The 20,277-nt window shown below is 40.1% G+C and overlaps 1 protein-coding gene across 2 annotated transcripts in view; it reads left to right on the top strand.

The window, feature by feature from the left end:
* EXT2 (exostosin glycosyltransferase 2) overlaps positions 1-20,277 on the top strand; it is a 156,639-nt gene that overhangs the window by 70,458 nt on the left and 65,904 nt on the right. The window lies entirely within an intron of this gene.

Genomic DNA, 20,277 nt, shown 5'->3' with positions numbered 1-20,277 from the left:
GTCGGCTTAATTTTGAAATGATAACAAAAGTAAGAAATACAGAAGCAGCAGCTTCCAGTTTGTTTTAAATGTGCTTAGGAAGACAGTATGCTTATTTATTGCAGAGATAAATGGGGAGGCCTGGCTCTTGTTGGAAATCAAACACTTCCTGATGATTTCTGCAGTTGTGGTGCTTAGAACTCTTGAAAAGATCCTGTAAGCAGCTTAATCAGAATAGCTTATATTTTGAGTGCTTACTCTTTGCCGGGGACTGTGCTAAGTGCTTTACATAGATGATTTCAACTAATATTGCCCTCACTGTGTGAGGAAAATAATCAGCAAAAGGGACCTGGAGGCATTATGGATGGCTATAGTCAAGACTTGCTCCAGACCGGCTGAGGCCCCTGGGTGTATCCAGCACAGTTGGGGTGGTCGGAAGCTGCTCTCAGGACTTCTTCCTTGCTTGACGGGTCATAAGTCCACAAGTGTGGCATTGTAGGGATTGTGGCAGTGGCCACACCTTCTTTCTCATGGAAAGTGCCTGGAGCTCTGGGACTGGAAATTACTGTTTCCTAGCTGCACTGGATCATACCCGCCTGCCTTGTCCACAGGCCTCAAGGCTTTCATGTAAGAGAACTAGACTTCAGTCCATTCTTCATTTTAATCAGTGCTATCTTTCTGGCCAGCCCTCCTGGTCTCCTGATTTCACCTTCTCTAAATAGTGTGTATACAACCGCCTGGTTAATCTTCATATAGGATCCTCCTTCCCTCCCTCCTGCCACTACTAAGTGGTAACTGTGTGTCAGGCACCCCACCAGGGGCTGGGCATGCAGAAAAAGAAGTCAAGTCCCTCATATCAGAGGAGCTCTCTGCTAACTTGGAAAGTCAGTGAGTAGGCAATGGAGTATGTGAAGTCCTGTAATAGGGTGGTGTCCAGAGTGCCATGGTGCCAGTCGGGAGGTGGCACCATTGCTGGGAGGGGCCAGGACACTGCCTGAAATGGGTTGTCCTGAGAGGAAGAAAATACATACTTGTGGTAAAATCCAGCACAACAAAAACAGACACCTTTCTGTTGTGCTTGAGGGAGTTTCCTTCTGTCTTTCTTTTCCCTTGGATCCATCACTGGAGGTGACCTTCCAGAGTGCTTCTATCCATGTATGAACATACGTATGTAATTTTTAGACGAGATCACGTTACACATGGTATTCAGTATTTTGCCTTTTTTTACTGTAATAGGAATAGATCATGGACTTATTTCCACTTCATTCTCTATAGGTGTCCTTTAGCTCTAAGGATGGCTTTAAGTATTCCATTGTTTTAGGTCTGTCTTACATAACAGATCTATTATTGATAGAAATTTAGATTGCTTTTATTTTTTTCCATTTCCAAATAGTAATACAAGATGTATTTTCATATATGTTTGCTAAAATATGGGAATATATTTATAGAATTCCAGCTGAAAAATATACACATTTTGAATGGTATTAATTTCAGCTGAGAAATAATATTTCGAATGTTGATAGACATTAGTAAATTACCCTTTCAAAAGACTATACCTGCTTATAGTTCCACCAAAAATATTTTGGTTATTTGGCTCTCCATGCCTTCAGTAACCCTGAGTACTTGAATTTGTGCTGTTAGGTAAAAAATGGTCTTATAAGTGGGTTTTTCAGGTGGAAGGTTGATATCTCTGTCAGAGATATCATGTACAAATCCTTTTCGTATTTTATTAGACACAGTGAATTTTTAGATTGTTTTAGGCATTTATTCATTCAGTAGGTATATATTGAATTCTCACTAGCTTCTACTTTCTAAACAGTGTTCTTGGTACTTGAACTGTATTAGGGAACAAAGCAGAGAAGATCCATGCCTTTGAGGAATTTAAATTGCAATGGGTCTTGCTATCTGGAAGCAAGATTTGTCTTTCCAGTAGAATTTTTTTTTAAAGACTTTATTTATTTATTCATGAGAGAGACAGGGAGAGAGGCAGAGACACAGGCAGAGGGAGAAGTAGGCTCCCCATGGGGAGCCCGATGTGGACTTGATCCCAGGACCTGGGATCATGCCCTGAGCCAAAGGCAAACACTCAACCTATAAGCCACCCAGGTGTCCCTTTTTTCTTTTTCCTTTTTCTTCTTCTTCTTCTTCTTCTTCTTCCTTCTTCCTTCTTCTTCTTCCTTCTTCCTTCTTCTTTCTTCTTCTTCTTTCTTCTTCTTTCTTCTTCTTTCTTCTTCTTCTTCTTCTTCTTCTTCTTCTTCTTCTTCTTCTTCTTCTTCTTTCTTTCTTCTTCTTCTTCTTCTTCTTCTTCTTCTTCTCCTTCTCCTTCTCCTTCTCCTTCTTCTTCTTTCTCCTCCTTCTCCTCCTCCTTCTCCTCCTCCTTCTCCTTCTTCTTCTTTCTTCTCCTTCTCCTTCTTCTTCTTTCTTCTCCTTCTCCTTCTTCTTTCTTCTCCTCCTCCTCCTCCTCCTCCTCCTTCTCCTTCTTTTTATTTTTCCTTTTCTTTTTTTTTAAGATTTTATTTTATTTATTCATGAGAGAGACACACAGAGAGAGAGAGAGAGAGAGAGAGAGAGAGGCAGAGACACACACAGAGAGAGAAGCCGGCTCCATGCAGGGAGCCTAACATGGGACTTGATCCCAGGTCTCCAGGACCACACGCCGGGCTGAAGGCGGCACTAAACTGCTAAGCCACCAGGGTTGCCCCAGGCATCCCTTCCTAGTAGAATTTTGAAGTAGTTTTTATATCAGTCTTTCACAATTCCAGATTAAGTTTTTAAAAGATATTTTACCTTTCTTATACTCTATAAAGGAATGCTTTCTGATATTATAGTTTCTAACCAGTTACCATTGTATAAAGATACATTATTGGCTTTCAATATAAATTTTGTTAACTACTTTTTTAAAAAAGGTTTTATTTATTTATTTGACAGAGAGAGTGCAAGAGAGCACAAGCAGGAGGCAAGGGCAGAGGGAGAGGGAGAAATAGGCCCCCCGCTGAGCAGGGAACCTGATGTAGGACTTGATGCCAGGACCCCAGGATCATGACCTGAGCCCAAGGCAGATGCTTAACCAATTGAGCCACCCAGGTGCTCCTTGTTAACTACTCTTTTACTGAATTCTACAGTTGTTTCACTTTTTAAAATGTTGATTCTCTTGTGTTTTCTACCTATACAATCATATGTACCAATACTAAATTTCCCTCCTTTTTCTGGTACTTGAACCTTTTATTTTCTTTTATCTAAGTGCATTGGCTAGAACTTCCAGCACAAGGCTAAATGATGATCTGAGTGTTAAAGAGAAGGGAAGTGTTATCTAGTCAGAGAAAGAGGAGAATGGTGGTTCTATGCAGAAGGAACAGCAAATTCAGAGGTGCAGAGGGTCTGGGGAGCATGCAAGTTTAAGGAACTTCAGGGAGGTCAGTGGGGCAGGACTGAAGGAGGCTCATGAGGGAGGGGTAGAAGAGAAAGCCTGGAGAGGGCCCCAAACCCCAAACACCTCCAGTGTCACAAAGGTGTTGGCATTTTAGCTGTGGGTAATTTAAATTGGGACGGAGATTGCATTTTGGGATTTCGGGCTCTCCATGCCTTCAGTATGGAGAGTCAAACATCAGCATGGAAAATGGATCCCTTGCAGCAGGACAAGGGTAGGAGCATGGCCCAGTTTCAGGAGCCCAGGTGAGAAGTATGGGGCAGATTTGAGGGATGGCAGGCAGAAGTGATTGTGCTAACTGACAAATGAGGGCAGTTAGGGGGAGTGAGACATATGGGGCATTTTATCTAGGTAGGGAGTGGGTACATGGGGGTCATGGGTGAGGGTGATACTGGCATCCAAACTCAGTCTGGCTCCAGCCTGTCTTTCTGGTTTCATTCCCTTCTCTTCTCTTTCAGGGAGTTCTAGATTCTGGCAACACAACCTTGTCCTTCCTATGTATGCTCCATGCTTTCCCTTTTCTGTTCCTTTGTGACTATTGGTCCTTTTGCCGAGATGCTTTTCTCCACTGTCACCTCTGTCCACATTTTACCCAGGTTTCAGTGACCTGCTCATATACCCCTTTCTCCTTGAGGTTTTCTGGTTGCCTTAAATAGGAAGTAGTCTTTTCCAATTTGTAACTCTTAGAGCATGTTATAGGTGTTTCTTTCCTATCGCTTAACATGCATAGAAACACAGTTTCCTATAGAGTTTAAACCCTTAAAGGAATTTCTTAGCTATCTTGGTATTTCTTGTAATACCCAGGACATTCTTTTTTTTTTCTTTTACCCAGGACATTCTAATTCAGACAGGAGGCTCTTGACGTATAAATGACAGAAGGAGGGTGGGATGGAGGGAGGGAAGGACAGGGGAAAGGAGGAACATTGGGATCCCAGGACATGAGCCATCCAGGACTCACCCACCTGCTAATATGATATCCACTGTTTCATTTGATGTAAACCCTGTTGGGAAGGTGAGGAAAGTGATAGATTCTTTTCCCATCTTAATAGTCATGGTGAAACTCACAGTACATGACTTGTCTAAGGTCATATAGTTGGCAAGTTGTCTAAACAAGTGAGAACCTAGATCTTTTGATTATCTTGAATTGTTTATAGAATTTTGTAGGAGCCATTGAGCTTCCTCCTCTAGGCTGAGGCATTTCCACTATTCCAAGTATGTGGCATAAGTTTGGGACGAAGAATGCCACCCCTGTTCCTCTGCAGGGGAATTCGTTTAGATGGGATGGTCATGACCCAGCCAGAAGGTGTGGAAAGGGTGGGACTTTATTCTGTACTTTTATCTAAAGCTCTAAGAAAAGTCTAATAAGAATAGGTGGTTGGTATTTTCATTCTCTGTGTTTCATAAGACTATGAGCCGGGGAAAAACAGTACCTTAAATTCTGTAGTTTTGAAATCGATGTGTTTTAATGTGGGACAAAATGGTCAACGTGCTGGACTGTCAATTTGTAAAAGAACGTAAGTATAAAAAGCTTAAATCTGGATATGCAACTGGAAAATACAGCTTCTGTTTTTATTTTAGCTTCTTAAATTGTTCTTTTCAGGCTAATTTAGTGCTCACCACATTTCTAGGAGCTCAGGTGCTGAGAGCCCTGATTTAAAGCAGTGAGTTGTACATTTCTGCATCTTCAGTGAAGGCAACTGACAGGAGGTCTGAGTAGCACTGATTTATTTACAGTTAACTTTTCCCCTCCCCTTTGGAAATATTTAACCTACTCTAGATGTGATTACCGTGAGCCCAGCCTTCAGGGGAGTCTCCCCTCTAGATTCCATCAAATTTACAATATCAGACATCCCGAGGTGGGAGTAGGTGTGGATCTTGGTCCGTAAATCAAGGGTTGGTCTGATGTTTTCAAAGCAGTGCTGTCAGAGGCTCTAGCCAGCCACGCATTCAGCTTGCTCAGAGCAGAGAGGAAGGGGTGAGAGCAGAGAGTCCTATTCTTCCAGATGCTGCTGCCTTAGTTTAATGTAAAAAAAGCCCCCAAACCAAAAAAACCCAAGTGTTTGTGTCACAGATGACATTTGCCTATTTTATCTCTAACTGGGTAGGAGGCAGGTTATATTACCCACGTTATGCTGCACTCTCAAAACTTGAAAAAGTTTGACAAAATAATTCTTGAGCATAACTTTAAAGTAGCAGACCTGTCTGGTTTGGAGAGATTGGTCCTCTGTTTTGCTTCTTGTCCTTGGAAGGAATTTCTCAGCAAGTTAAGGTTCCTTATGTGTGGACAATGAGTTTGCTTTTACCAATTTGCTTTCTTAGCTCCTCATGGTTAGGCTGCCTGAATTTCACTGTCTTTTTGGTCTCTCCATGCTTTCATTTTTCTCCCTTTTTTGCAAATATCAGTAAAACTTTATCATCTCCCCAAGTACTCCACACCTGTATCACTTCTAATGTTAGTGTCATTTGTGGTCTTACCTGTGGCAGGTACATCCTTACATCTGGGCCTAGCCGATGGAGTGGGGGAGCTCCTCAGCTACCCTCTCTTGCCTTACCTCTGGTTCTCTGCCAAATGTGAGCATGTCTGGAGGACAGAGATGGAGGCAAGTGAGTTCAATGTGATATGGGGATGCATTCGGCTGAGTTTTTGGTTTCTGGCATGTGCCACCAAAACCATATCCTCTTAGTGACAATTTTTAAAAAACAACATAATATGGCCCTAAAATTATGTTGGAGAGTGGAATGTATTCCCAGGTCATGTTTCTATGATGTGATTTGAAAAGTTGTACCCCCTTTTATCAATATGTCATAACCTTATATACCCAGTCCCGTTTGAGGGACACTTTGTATTTTTTTAAATTTGCTATCCTAAATAACACTAATCAAGAGACGTGATTAGTCACATTTTTCCCTTTTCTGCATTGACCATATTGGACCTAGAGTAGAAAGGAGAGATAGCAGGGATCCTAGGGCCTTTCACAGAAATTGATGAGGAAAATGGGGAAGTGGCTTAACATGGACTATTGTACCCAACATAAGAAAGAGGTTGAAAAACAAGAGCTTATTCCTGTGAAATCTAGCCAGAGGGGCGACTTAGCTGTGAGCAAGACCACAGATGAGGATTATATACTTATCTCGACTTCTAGGAGCCTCACGTTCAAGTCTCAGTAAGGGATTGGTAAGGGGGAGTGTGCATCAGAGCACTTGATTAGCACTTTTCACCCAGTGAGGAGCAGCAATCAGAGCTGCAGGTAAAGGGTGTCCGAGCTTGCCGGTAGCTCCTGTAAGTTCTCAAGGAGATGAGTGCATACTTAGTACACACCAGAATCTCCTGGAAAGCCTGTTAAAGCACAGATTGCTGCCATTCCACCCCATGTCACAGACTGGGTAGGTCTGGGTGAGGTCCTGGAATTTACATTTCTAGCAAGTTCCCAGATGGTGTTAGTGCTGCTAGTCCAGGGACTGTACTTTGATGTGGGGTTGATTCACTGTGTGTGTCCTAACTCACCCACCGGAGAAGGCTCTCCCTCTCCTCCTGCCCAGTTCCTCTTCAGGACCTCTTGGGCCTGGATCCAAAGCATCTAAGGAAGGCTCAGACTGCATCTGTCTTGGCCCCATGAAGTACTCAGGGCTGGCTGCACCGAGATGTCCAGACGGCAGCCCCCACTCACCAATGTTGTGGTTGTACAAGCAGCTGAAAATATCACTCAGTGGTAAACACTACCAAGCAATAAATCACTCTGCAGGCTGAAGAAGCGCCAGCTCACATGCGTGAAACAGAGCTCCGAGTCGAAGAGATACCATGTTAACAGTCTGTTTAACTCAGCTCCGTGCCCTTTAACTTCCAGGTTGTGGAATGTTTCTCTGGAATTTGAAAGCCTACCCTGCCCCCAGGAGGCCTGCTTGGCTTATTCTCCTCTTCTTCCTCCCACTGCCTAGATATGACTAAAGTATGTATGGAATTTGGAAATTTAAGCTTGAATTTTAAGCACATACATGTAAGCTTTTTGAAGTCTTGTTTTTAGAGATATCACATTTGTAGGATCACAGTTATACAATGGCTCCAGTACACTACCATGAATTCCAAGCCTTCCCTTGTTTGTGTAGACCTTGCCACCAAACTGTTCTGTAGAAACTGGCTAGAAAGTCTCAGGTCATGAGTAGCTAGGGAATAAAGAAAGCTAAGTTAGGGCTGTGGGTGGAGAGATGCAGGAAGATCCAAAGAGCTTGATCTGGGGCCCCAAGCAAAGAACTTGGCTCACTCGGATGGTGAGTAGAAAATGGAAAAAACAAGAGGTCACAAGCCAGATCCAGATGGGGAGGGTGTGTAAGGAATAAAAAGATGAGCTTGGGGGTGTGGCCGAGATGATTGTGTCCATTAGATCTTTTGCGTGAACACACTATATCCTTCTAATAGAGAGAGACTCATACACCTATGTCACACATGCCATGGATACATGGCCAATGTGGTGGTGGCGGTGGGTGAATTGGCACATGCTGGTTCCCTGGATACAGTCCTACCTCCATTGCTTTTATAGAGGCCAGTTTTATGGCTCTTGCTTTCATGAATCAAAACCTGACTACTTCCTTACATCATATAGCTGGTAGGAGGGCAGTGACTAGAATGGTTTTTTGGAGTCTTGTGGATGCTTGATCTGGCAGCAGATTAAATAAGAACATATTGAGTGTTTTGGCACAGTCATCCTTGGCACTTGCCCCAGCTATCACTTATTAGCACATATTCTCTTTCCCCTTTGGCGGGGACCATTTTAATTCTCCCTTGATGTGTGCTTAAATGATTCAATAGTAGAAGTTACTAGGAAAATATAGTTGCTAGGTATTAAAACATCAGTATAATGAATTTTGTTTTCATTTCTAATATCCTATGGTAGTTACATGCCTCCCAATTAATGAATATTTGAGTTTAATTTTCTAATAAATGGGTTGTTGCAGCAGCAGAGTAGAAAAATTTCCCCATTGCTCCAACTAGAGGTTGATTCTTGATTTTTGCTTCTCTTTTTTATCTTAGCTGTATTTCTTAGTTTTACATTTTTAAAAGTTGTATAGCTTAACATGTGTATGGTTCAAAATTCAAATGGTAAGATAAAGCATATAACTAAAATTGAGGCCTGTTCCCAAGGGGCAACTACTTTCAACTCTTACAGCTTTCCTCTGGGATTTATCTTCCTATCTTCCCATCAAATGCTTAGAGTGCTATTTTTTTTTTTAATTTCTCAGTCATAGATATTATCTTTTTACTTCCTTTGGGTCAGTACTTTGTCTCTTTTCTCTCCTCTTTCTTTACACATTTCCTTTCTCCCATCTTACCAGTGGGGCTGTATCACCATTTTTCATTGAAGCAGTATTTATTGGGTGTTTTTAGCTGAACAAAGTGGTAAACCATGATTATGTGTTTTTTTTCTTGTACAACTTTCTATTTTCCGGGGAGTTAATAACTGCTTTTTTTCCCTCTTAGTTTTCCATGTTCTATCATTAACTGATTTTTACTCAGTTCTCCAACAAGAGTAAAATGGTCAAACATAAGTAAATTATAGGATTTCCCTTCCTCTTCCTTTTCATTCTCTTTGTCTCTTTTTTTCCCCCCTCTCTTTACCTCCCTCGCTTTTCTCCTATAGCAGTTCATCTTAAGCTCTGGTCTGGATTGATTGCTTCCCTGGGTCTCCTATGCATTGGTCATCCTAAATTTTCAGTTCACTATGATTCTGGGAACTCCCCCCTTTTTCCCCTCTCCTTTGTTGAATTCTTTGTTTCCAGGGTCTAACATCTTTCTCTTTTTTGTTTTATTTTTTCCAACAGCTTCTGGAGAAAGGGACCATTGGAAGATAAATTTTCATGTCTGAAAATGTATTTATTCTATTTCGCATTTGATTAATAACTACTAGTGTAAACTTCTGGTTGAAATGGGTTTTCTTTAGAATTTTGGAAGGATGGTTCCATTGTTTTTGAAGTTTCCCATTTTAATTTCAGAAAGTGAGATGTCATTCTAATTTGTGTGACATTTTTATCTTCTTGGGAAATTCTGTGTTCTGAAATTTTATGATGTGCCTGGTATGAGTGGTTTATTTTGTTCAGTAGAAACTGATTTGGGCCCTCTTATGCTGGAGATTGAGGTCCAATGTGAGAAATTTTCATGTTTTAGATCTCTTTTTATTCCCATGTTTTCTTTTTTTTCTTTTTATGGAACTTCTGTTAACCTAAATGATGAATGTGTTAGATTGAGTCTTATTTTCCTTATCATTTCTGTTCTACTTATCATCTCTCTTTTAATTTCAGTTATCTTTTTTTAGTTTCTTAGCTGTTTTCTCAATTTTACCTTCTAACCAGTCTTCTGATTTAAAAAATTTGTTTACTTTTAATTTCTAAGCTTTTTCTTGGTTTTATAAAAAAAAATATTTGAGAGAGAGAGAGAGAGAGAAAGAGAGAGAGCAACCAAGCAAGGGGTAGGGCAGAGGGAGAGGAGAAAGAGAATCCTCAAGTGGACTGACTCCCCCCTTAGCAGGGAGCCTGACTCAGGGCTTGATCCCAGGACCCTGAGATTATGACTTGAGCTGAAATCAAGAGTTGGACACTTAACTGACTGAGCCACCCAAGTACCCCTTTTTCTTGATTTCTAATTAATCTTTTTTTATAGCTTCCTATTCTTGTTGTAAGGATATAGTACTTTCTCTCTTAAGATACTGTGATTTTCTTTAGCTCCTTGTATTGTTTGTTTGCTTTGAATTCTCTTTTCAGTTCTTTATTTTCTTTCGTATTGGTAACTTTTTTCAAATACTTTATGTTTTTCACAGTCTTCTCTTATTTATTTATTTATTTATTATTTATTTATTTAAATTTTGTTTTTTTTTGTTTTTTTTTTGTTTTTTGTTTTGTCTTCTCTTATTTAAAAGTGAGACTCTGAAAGCTGGTTGGGAGTTCTCTGTAAGGCTTATCAACTGATGGGCTTTACTTAGGCTAAGAGAATGGAGACCCAATCATTCGCCCAGATGTCAGTATTCATGGGTTATTTGTATTGGATCAGTTCATTGATGCAGAGAATAATCTTTCTGCCTTCAGGGGGAGGATGGGTAGTGTCTGGGTTGCAAACATTTGAGGAGCTGAGTGGAGCGGGGAAAGAGACAGGTTCTCATTTTTTATTTTATAGATGATTACTTAATCCATCATATTCAGCGTGGTGCCTCACCCTCCCTTCAGTGCCTTGGGTCTCTGACTGTGGAGTCTCTCTCATTCATTTTCTCCAGAGGATAAACTTCCCTTTTCCTGCTAAGGCGGCAGGGGGGGAAGGGAGGACTGGGAGAGGATTGTTGGCCTGCCTGTGCCTGTCAGTTTAAGGGATCTGGGAACCAATGTTCCTTATTTCTGTTTTCAGAGTCCCTTCTTCCTAGATACCTAGTACTTACAATTTTTTAAAAAAGATTTTATTTATTTATTTGAGAGAAAAAGTGTGTGGGAGGGGGGAGGAGAATAGGGAGAGGGACAAGCAGACTCCATAGTAAGTGTAAGTAAGTGTAGAGTCTGACATGGGGCTGTATCCCAGGACCCTGAGATCATGATCTGAGCTGTAGTCAGACACTTACCTGACTTAAGCCACCTGGGTGCTCCCTAGGACCTCTAATTTATGATTCTTATGATTCTTCTAGTCATCCTTGGAAAGTATAGCTTTTTTTTTTTTTTTTTTTTTTTGGTTTGTTTGGTGGTTTATATTGCTCTATCTGCTGTTTGTTTAAACAGCCCTAAAATTCTCTAAATTTTAAATTTTGACATAATTTCAAACTTAAAGTTCCAAAAATAATAGTTTCTGTACCTGCTATACCGTATTTGTCAAATATTAATATTTTACATATTCTCTCTATTCTTTTCTCTTTCTGTATATATGTGTATGTACACATTTTTATTTATGTGTTTTTTCCTGAGCCATTTGAAAGCTGTAGTTATGACACCTTTACTCCCAAATGCTTCTCATAAAGAATCACAGTACAGTTATCAAAGTCATCGGAAATAAACATTGATGTAATATTATTATTTAATCTACAGACCTTATTTAGATTTTGTCAATTATCCTAAAGTCCATTATAGCAAAAGAAAATTCCAGACCATATATTACTTTAGTTGTCATGCTTCCTTACTCTAGAACAGTTTCTCAAAGTCTTCCTTTGCCTTGCATGACACTGATGCTTTTTAAGAGAATGTGTTAGTTATTTTGTGATTTGGATTTGCCGGATACTTTTGTATCAATATATGCATTCAATTTGAAGTTGTCAAAATTCAAATTATGAATTTTTGACTAGAATATCACAAAAATAATACATTCTCAATGCATCACATTGGAGGACTCATAATGTCAATTTGCCCCATGATGTTAACTTCAATCACAGATTTTGGCTGGATTTTTCCAGTGTAAAGTTACTGTTTTTGTTTTTAATGAGTCTTGTGGGGAAATGCTTTGAGACCATGTAAATACCCTGCTGCTTCTCAAATTTTGCCCAGTTGGTTGTAGTATCCATTGATGATTTCTTGCCTGAATCAGTTATTGTAGTGGTTGCTAAATGGTGATTCTGTAATTCCCATTCTCTATCTGCTTTTGAGAGTGATTATTTTGTCTTTGACCTGAGCTCTCATGTCTTTAATCAGTTTTGGAAAACTCTCTGTTGTTTACTCTTTGAATATTATCTGTCATTTTTACAGATTATTATTTTTCCTTTTCCTGTTAAATACATGTCAGACCTCCTTCATCCTGTTGTTATGTCTTTCAGGTTTTTTTCCCCCTCACGTTTTCCACATTTTTATCTCTCTGTATGGAACACTGGATAATTTTTTCACATCGATTTTGCTGTTCTCTTCAGCTGTGACTGATTTCTTTTTCATCCATCCATTGAGATTTAAATTTCAGTGGTTAGTTTTAGAAACTCTATTATAGTTCAAATCTGTCTGCCTGGTCTTTTTTTCATAGTGTTTTTTTAAAAAAACTATGATTTAAATTCATTCTTTTGTATCTTTAATTATTTGAGATACCTTATATTTTCTAGTTACCCAATTTTTAAATTTCTTGCAAGGTCTGCTCCTGTCATATGTCTACTGCCTGTTCTTGTTGCATTGTTTCCTTCCATGTTTTAGAATTTTGGAATGTGAGTTCATCTTCAAGAAGGCTTTCTCTGGTAATCTTTGCCACCTGGGCAAGGGAGTATTACTCTAGAGGGTTTGTTCATTCTAGTTTTTTGTTTGTTTTGGCTTCTGCTAGGTGTTCCAAAGTTATGCTGGAGACAAATCACTTATTAATGTCTCAGTAGGAAGTTTCCATACTACTGATGTCAATTTTGTTTATTTTTTAATTTTTTAAAAAGATTTTATTTATTTATGCATGAGAGACACAGAGAGAGAGAGGGAGAGAGAGAGAGAGAGAGAGAGAGAGAGAGAGACAGACAGAGACAGAGACACAGGGAGAGAGAGAAGCAGGCTCCATGCAGGGAGCCTGATGTGGGACTTGATCCTGGGACTCCAGGATCATGCCCTGGGCTGAAGGCAGGCGCTAAACTGCTGAGCCACCCAGGGATCCCTGTCAATTTTGTTTAAACACCAAACCTGTATGAGGGCTAGTCTCTGTTGAAAGCATCCCAACCCAGACTCAATTTGAAAAAGATAAATGTTTTTTATCGCCTCCATCTATGAGGGGATGATATTCTGGACCACCTTTTCACTGAAGGATTCTATCTTTGTGTGCATGCCTCACTTCTTGTTTCCTTATTCGCTGTGCCCAGAGCCATTGTGCCTCTGACTGAGTGGATGTCAAATCCCTATGTCACCCAGCAACTCCCTCTGCCCTCCACAGGGCTCCACAGCACCCACCCCTACACTTTCAGCTCCCAATTGCAGTTTTCTTGTTGGTTTTGGTGCCTGGGATTTCCCATTTCTTGTGGCCTCAGCTATCTATTGAAAAGGAGTTATATTCTATCCTAGGTTTCTGTGTATTATATAGCAAGAAACTTCATCTGTTTTACCTCCCAAAATGTGTTAAATTCTTGTCCACTGTTGTCTCCTGGCCTGTTCTTTTTGCCCTTCTAGGTTCCTGCCTTTCTTTTTTCCAGTAGGAAGTGGAAATAAAACAAAGTAGACAAAGTATATGCCTTACTGAAATTCCAGAGAAATGAAGAATTGAGAAATGACTGAATTGTAGAGGTGATCCTTTCCACATTGTATCATCTTGAATGGTGGTGGTATACTCCTGTCAGCTCAAAACCACCAAAAGCTTTGGTTTTCTTGGTCATACCTGTGTTGGTGTGTTGGCTTAGAAGCCATAAGCTGTGACTGAATCTTTTTTCAAGAGTTTCTGTTTACAAAGCTGGTGAAGTCTTCTTCCATACTATATATAGCTAGCCAGCAAATATTTTTATCCTGGGCCAGAGAATGAAGCTCTCTTTCTGTCAGAATATTTCAACTATAAGATAGATGAAATCAGAAATTTGTTTTACCTCTTGTGAGAAGTGGTGGTTTCAGCACTTTCAGCACAGAATGTGTTGACATTCTTGAATGCTTTGGATTACAGATGAGCCTTGTTTATCTGAATCAAATAAATCACTAGCTTTTTCACTGAAGAGTTTTCAGTATACTTATTAAGTTACAGATGCAAGGATGATGTTTGTGTGTTTAAAGACCATGTTTTAAAAATAATCCCTGTCTTTTGAATTATCAACAGCTGAACTGTTATTTTTAATATATCGAATTATGAACCAATAAAATCAATGATATGTTATTTTTGCCCCTATTTTATTGTATTCACCCACTTAACTGATTAGCAGTATCTTAAACTATCTTACCATAGATATATTTAGTGAAATTTATTACTTGCAGACTGATATAACTCATGAATTATTAAAAGTATCAGCATATGGAACCCACTCTTTCCTCATTCCAAATTCTTTTAATATGGCTTATGTTGAGCCATTTAACTGGCTTCTATCCATCCCACTGATGGAAGCCACAGCCAGACAAGGGTTCTTATAAATGATTGGCTTCCTTTCCAAGCAAAAGGAGGATGAAATGTCAACTTTTTCCTCTACTACCTGAAAAGCAATCAGTGGCAACCCTTTCTGCTCTTCTTGACAGTAGTTTGGCTTTATAGAAGAGAGCGGGCATTTAGCCAAATATGAATTTCAGTGCTATATAAAGAAAAAATTGAAGTAGCTAAAACTCAGATAATAGCTGGAATTTTCAGAGAGGGATTCAGATGGGTTTAACCTGTGAGTCTTCAGTAAGCTAACTATAGCTCAGAAATTCCTGAACTGCACATTTTAATCCCTTCTTTCCTGGTGATGAGCTGAGTGATTTGAGGTTACTTACAGAATCTCTCTGCAGCAATTTGCTCATCTGTAGGACTGGGTTTAGGGATAATAACAGCTTCAGAAGAATAGTGTAGCTGATTACTAAAGACTAATCAAGACCATTGAAGAAGACATTTTGGAATCAAACCTTGAGTTTTAAGACTATTTATTAACTTGATCTTGTGCTTTGAAATTTGTTACCCTTATTTGTGCAATGGGGCTTTTACTTACTTCACAGGATTATTATGAGATCTTAATGAAATAATATACGTGGAAGCATTTTGTAAGTGGTATAGCACCATAAAAAGTAAAGTGTTGTTCACATAAGGCTGCTAGTATAATACTTTATCACATGGAAGCAAATTTTAGAATTAGATAGGACCCTGGTAGGGAAAATTGAAATTCTCAGGATGATGGCTTTTGTTTTTGTACCCAGATAGGCTCTATTATGTATTTTTTGTTGCTCAATACTTAAAACCCCAACAGTTAACATTCTATTAGCTCTGTTCTTATAGAGGAAAGAAGTGTGACTTACTTAAGGTCCACCTCTCCATCATTCTATCTTATAAAAGAGGAAATGGAATCTGAAGAGGATTCTCAGCCCATCATTCCATCTATTATATTGCCATATTTTCATAAGTGTTTTTATCTTGCACACAAATGTGGCACCCCAATTAAATGGGAAACACAACAGTAAATAATTAGATTGACAGTGTGAATAGAGAAAGACTTCTGTCACTGTTTTTATGATAGATTAGATATGCTAAATGACCTTCCCATCTGAACAACTGACATACTAGATGAAGTATCATAAAGCAGTTTTAACCTATTGCTAAGCTGGCATGAAAGTAAGATATTCATTGACTCACTAAACAGAGTGAAGCTTGGTATTCTGGTGGGCAAGTAGGAGCCAGGGTCAGCTTTGGCTGTGGTGAGTTTTGCCATTTTGTGACCTGGGTCTTCTGCTATGCAGGGGATAGGATGGAAGGGCTATGGCCTGTGCACACTGGGGAATCTAAAAAGAGCTTCCTGGAGGAGCCAGAAAACTGAAAGACTGTATTTTCAGTGAAAGAGTAAAGAGAAATAGGTTTGTAGTGATCCTGCTGCTGAAATACAGTTACAAGCCACCTTCACATGGTTTATAGTCCAAATTCATAAAACGGGTGCAGTCCTAGGATTGAGCCCCACATCGGGCTCCCTGCTAAGCAGGGAGCCTGCTTCTCCCTGTCCCTCTGCTTCTCCCCCAACTTGTGTGTGCTTGCTCTCTCTCTCAAATCAATCAATCAATCAATCTTAAAAATAAGGAAGTGGCCCTGAATTGATATTGACCAGTAGATGTAGATTCAGACCCTCTTTTGAGTAATTGATCTTCCATCTAGGTCTCAAATAATTCTTACAAATAAAGTGTCTAAGGAAAATGAACAGCTCACAGTTAAAATCCACAAGACCATAGAGAAATAAGGCAATATCATGATTGAGAGACCAGCAGAAACATACCTTCAAGGACTTTGATTATTGGATTAGATTAGATTATTAGATTCAAAGAAACTGTTCCGATGCAACCCAAAGAGACAAAAAAGTGAAATGATATGGAAAACAGAAGCGCAGAATCTAATCAGAGTTCCAGAAGGGGAAGATGGAGAGTGGAAAGAGACCCTTTGAAAGGGCAATAGCTGAGAACTTTCCAGAATTGTTGAATGTTGGCAGACCTCAGATTCAGGAAGACTTAGAAACCACAAGCAGGATCATCATAATGAAACTGAGGTACACTGAAGATAGAGAAGACCTTAAGCTCCTCTAGAAGAAGAGAGGCAGACTACTGGGAGAAGTTCCTTGCCCCATGCTCCTGTGACCTGAATTAGTGTCTCTGGCTCAGTTTCTTTGGATGTCAGCGAGTCACAGTGCCTGATACCTCGGATGTGGTTAGACTCATTCCCAGCTCCACCGTATATATGAACAAATTATGTAAGTCAGTTATAGGGATTTTAAGTTGATAATTTATTAGTTAAGTCTGCAGCACGGAGGGGATTTCTAGCCTTTGCTTTTTCTTCATCTTTCATGTATCTATTTAATGGGAAGTCAGTGAAATTTAGCCATTGGAGTTATTTTTTGTGAACAATGAGTTCTTTTTTGTGGGTGGAATGAATTAGAGATATAATGCAACGAGTAGACTTCAGACTTGCAGCCGAATCTTTTCTCCCTCCATCTAGGAGAGCCTGCTAGAAAAGGGGCGTTAGATCTCCGTGCCTCTGCTTTCCTGAGACAGCGCATGCCCAGTGGCATGTGTGCTGCCAGTAGTTGGGGCTGTAGAGGTTTAATGGCTAAGGTAACGTGGGCCACGTTACTGATTGCCCCTTTCAAATCTCCCAGTAACCATTAACATAAATATCATCTCACCATTTTGGACAGGGGACACCACCCTTATGCACGTTAGTAATACGATGCTAATGCTTAACCCTTTCCTGGCTTTGTTTGCTTTAGAGGCCTTGCCCTATATCCATGGGTAGGTAGTCTGTCTGAACCTAGAGGAGAAACAGAAGGGTTAACTCCTTTTGGTTTTGCCCTTTGACCACTTCAGGATGAGAGGCATGATGAAATACTTTTCAAAATCTTCAGTGGAAACACATCATGCATAATTGGAGCAAAAAAGAATAAATCAAAGCTTTTCCCCCCTTTTAGTCTGGTAATTCATAATTGAAACCACATTGAGGTAGGGGTTGATAACTTCAAAACAAGCAGGAAAACTGCCCTTTCTATCAAGGTAGGGATAGGTAAGACTCCTCATTACCAGGGGCTGAAAAGCTTCTGTATAACAAGCCTGTCCTCTCCTTTCCTTTCTCCTCTGAATTCTCACTTTTCTGCTTAGGCAGATACCTCCAGTGAGAGCAAATGTGGGTTCACTCCAGTTTTCCTAGTGCTCTTTTTGTCACATGAATTTAGACATAGTGACATTTAAAAACTTTTCTGATACGGTGAATAATAGGAATTAAATTTTGAACCATCCTGCTTCGAGGTTGATTTCTTCTGTCTGGAGTTTAGTTGGTTTAGGTTGAAAGAGCCCTTCAGTTGGTAATGGAATGTGCTTTTCCTCACTCTTGATTTTCTAATCCTCAAGTAGTTCCAGCAAGGACATTTCAGAATGCTTGGCAAAGGTTATTTGCTCCCTACCCTCCTCCACTTTCTGTATGGTAGGTAACCTGGCTAGAATGGTTTTGGTTAGGCTCATAAAGGGCTTCCATGACCTTTCAACTAAAACAAAAGAAAACAAAAAGGCAAAACAAGATTACAGGAAGGGGCCAGACAACCTTCTTTGTGTGAGATTGCTAAAGATACACCTAGTTCGAGTTTGAATTTCTTTCTTGAAGGAGGAAACCCTTTTGTACTGGAAGCTGAGTACGCCTAGCCTCCCAGGGCCTTTCTTTCAGGCATCCTGAAACCCAAACCCACGACTCTCTTGCTGTGTAGTCTGCTCACTGCTAGCTCATCGACCAGGGCTTTCCAGAATAAGCAATATGAAGAAACTTTCCTAAAGCTGGCTGGTATCGTAGCTACTATGGATTACATTTATGTGATTGCAGTTTAACAATCTGGATTTCTTATTGAAGCTTCTATAATGAATATCTGTTGTGGGAATGAGAAGTGAAGTTTGGGAGGATGGGCGAGAGATGGACAAGGTATTTTGGCCAAATGCCAGTGCTCTGTCAGAATGATACACACTTCTCCTCCCATCTTTGAGTGAACAGCTTCACTGGGTAGATTTGAAAGTGGTATTATTGATAACCAAGATTCGGACAGTTTGGGTGTAATAGGTGGGGTGGGCTTTGCCTTTTTTTTCAGGTCACCAGGCTGGGTGCCTGGTTTCATGCCCTATCTTGCCATGATGGAGATCTAATCAGGCAACAGTTAATTGCCAGCATTGTTTGCCTTTTCCCTGGCAGAAGTTAGAGTCTTGAGTAAATTATGGAGGTTTAAATTTGCTTGATTTCCTGCAGAAAGTGGGGTCAAGAGGTCCCAGACTGTAGACACTCTCTTTGGTCAGCCAGCAGGGGGTCAGTTCTTAAAGGTATTTCAGAGGTGACTAAATGCTGTTTTTGAAATGTCCTTCTCCACTAAGTTTTTTTCTCTGGGGGTTAGTTTGTTGACCTTAGCCCAGTGGAGTGGAGTGTCTGTGTGAAGGCACATACCCCAATTAAAGCTGCCTTTCTCCACGCTGTCACTGTGCTCCAAAGGCAAATGGGATTATGTTTGAGGAGGGAAAAGGCAATTGGCACAGAAGCCTAGTTGCAGATCAGCATTTCCTATTTCTGACCTTTTGAAATAGAACTTAAAGGTAGCCATGATCACTTAACAGTAAAACAGTAATCAGGGAAAGAAAGTTACGAGAAAGAACTGATCACAAAGCTAATCATGTGACTTAAAGAACCTTCCCTCATTCAAGGCTTTTATGCTGTGGCAGTTGGCCTGCCTGGCCGGTCCCTCTCATTTCCAGTCTCCTTCCTTCTCTCCTTGTCCTGTGAGCCCCTCTAAGCAGGGCTGCTCAGTTTGCTGGGAGCACTCGCCTGCTTACTCTTGCCGACCACGCAGTGGTCCCCTTCTCGTCTCCTCCAGGGAAGTAGAGACCACCGTGTAGACCTTTATATTCCCAAGGGACTTGAATACCTTGTGACAGTACTGGTTATTCTACTTAGCTGTCCTCCCCACCAGATTATGAACACGTTGAGGGGAAGGCCTGTGTTTGTCTTGGCATCTGTAACACTCTTCTAGGTGTATAGTATGTGCTCAGGAAATGCTGACTGAGTGAATGAGCACCAGAAATACCATTGGTAGGGATGATTGTTGAATTGCTGATGCCAGTGTTTTGGCAGGTAAGAAGAATACGAATGGGGAGAACTGGACTTTTTTGTGTTTGTTTTAAGCTACAGTTCATACAGCTCTGTGCTGAGCTGAGCCCTTGGCTCATTACTTATGTGCCAGATCTCATTTTGTCATTATCACCTTAGGAGATAGGAACCATCATGGTTCCCACTTTACATATGAGGAAATTAATACAGGAGTAGCTTTACACATCACAAAATTAGTAAATGGCGGGGCCTAGAATCAAACTCTGTTAAATATCCTCATCCTGCACTTCTTCAGAATAGTTGGCACAATAAGATTCTCGGTAAGTGCTTTAAAATGAACTAAGTTGGAAATTATTTCAGCACTCATGATATCAGTCATTTGAGTGTACATCTCCTGTCTACACTCATACATAAAGAGGGCAGAAAGAACATGACCTGGGTCATTTGGGTTTAACTTTCTCATTTTAAACAAGTTTTTATTGAGTAGTGCTAGGCACTGGCTGGGTACTAACTGTTATAACAGTTATGGCTCTTGCTTTCATGGAGCTTTCAGGATAAAATATAAAGACTAGGAAGGAAAAGAGGAAATTGTGAAAATAAAAAACAGTGTATTTGGAGAGGAAGTAGAGGTAGAGAATCCAGATAAATTAGGACCCTAAAGCATTATAAGGTCAATGTAGAAAGGAAGAAGGATTTCATT

The sequence above is a fragment of the Canis lupus genome, chromosome 18, assembly GCF_003254725.2.
Source record: "Canis lupus dingo isolate Sandy chromosome 18, ASM325472v2, whole genome shotgun sequence".
Classification (NCBI taxonomy): domain Eukaryota; kingdom Metazoa; phylum Chordata; class Mammalia; order Carnivora; family Canidae; genus Canis; species Canis lupus.
This window is presented reverse-complemented; position numbering and strand designations above follow the sequence as displayed.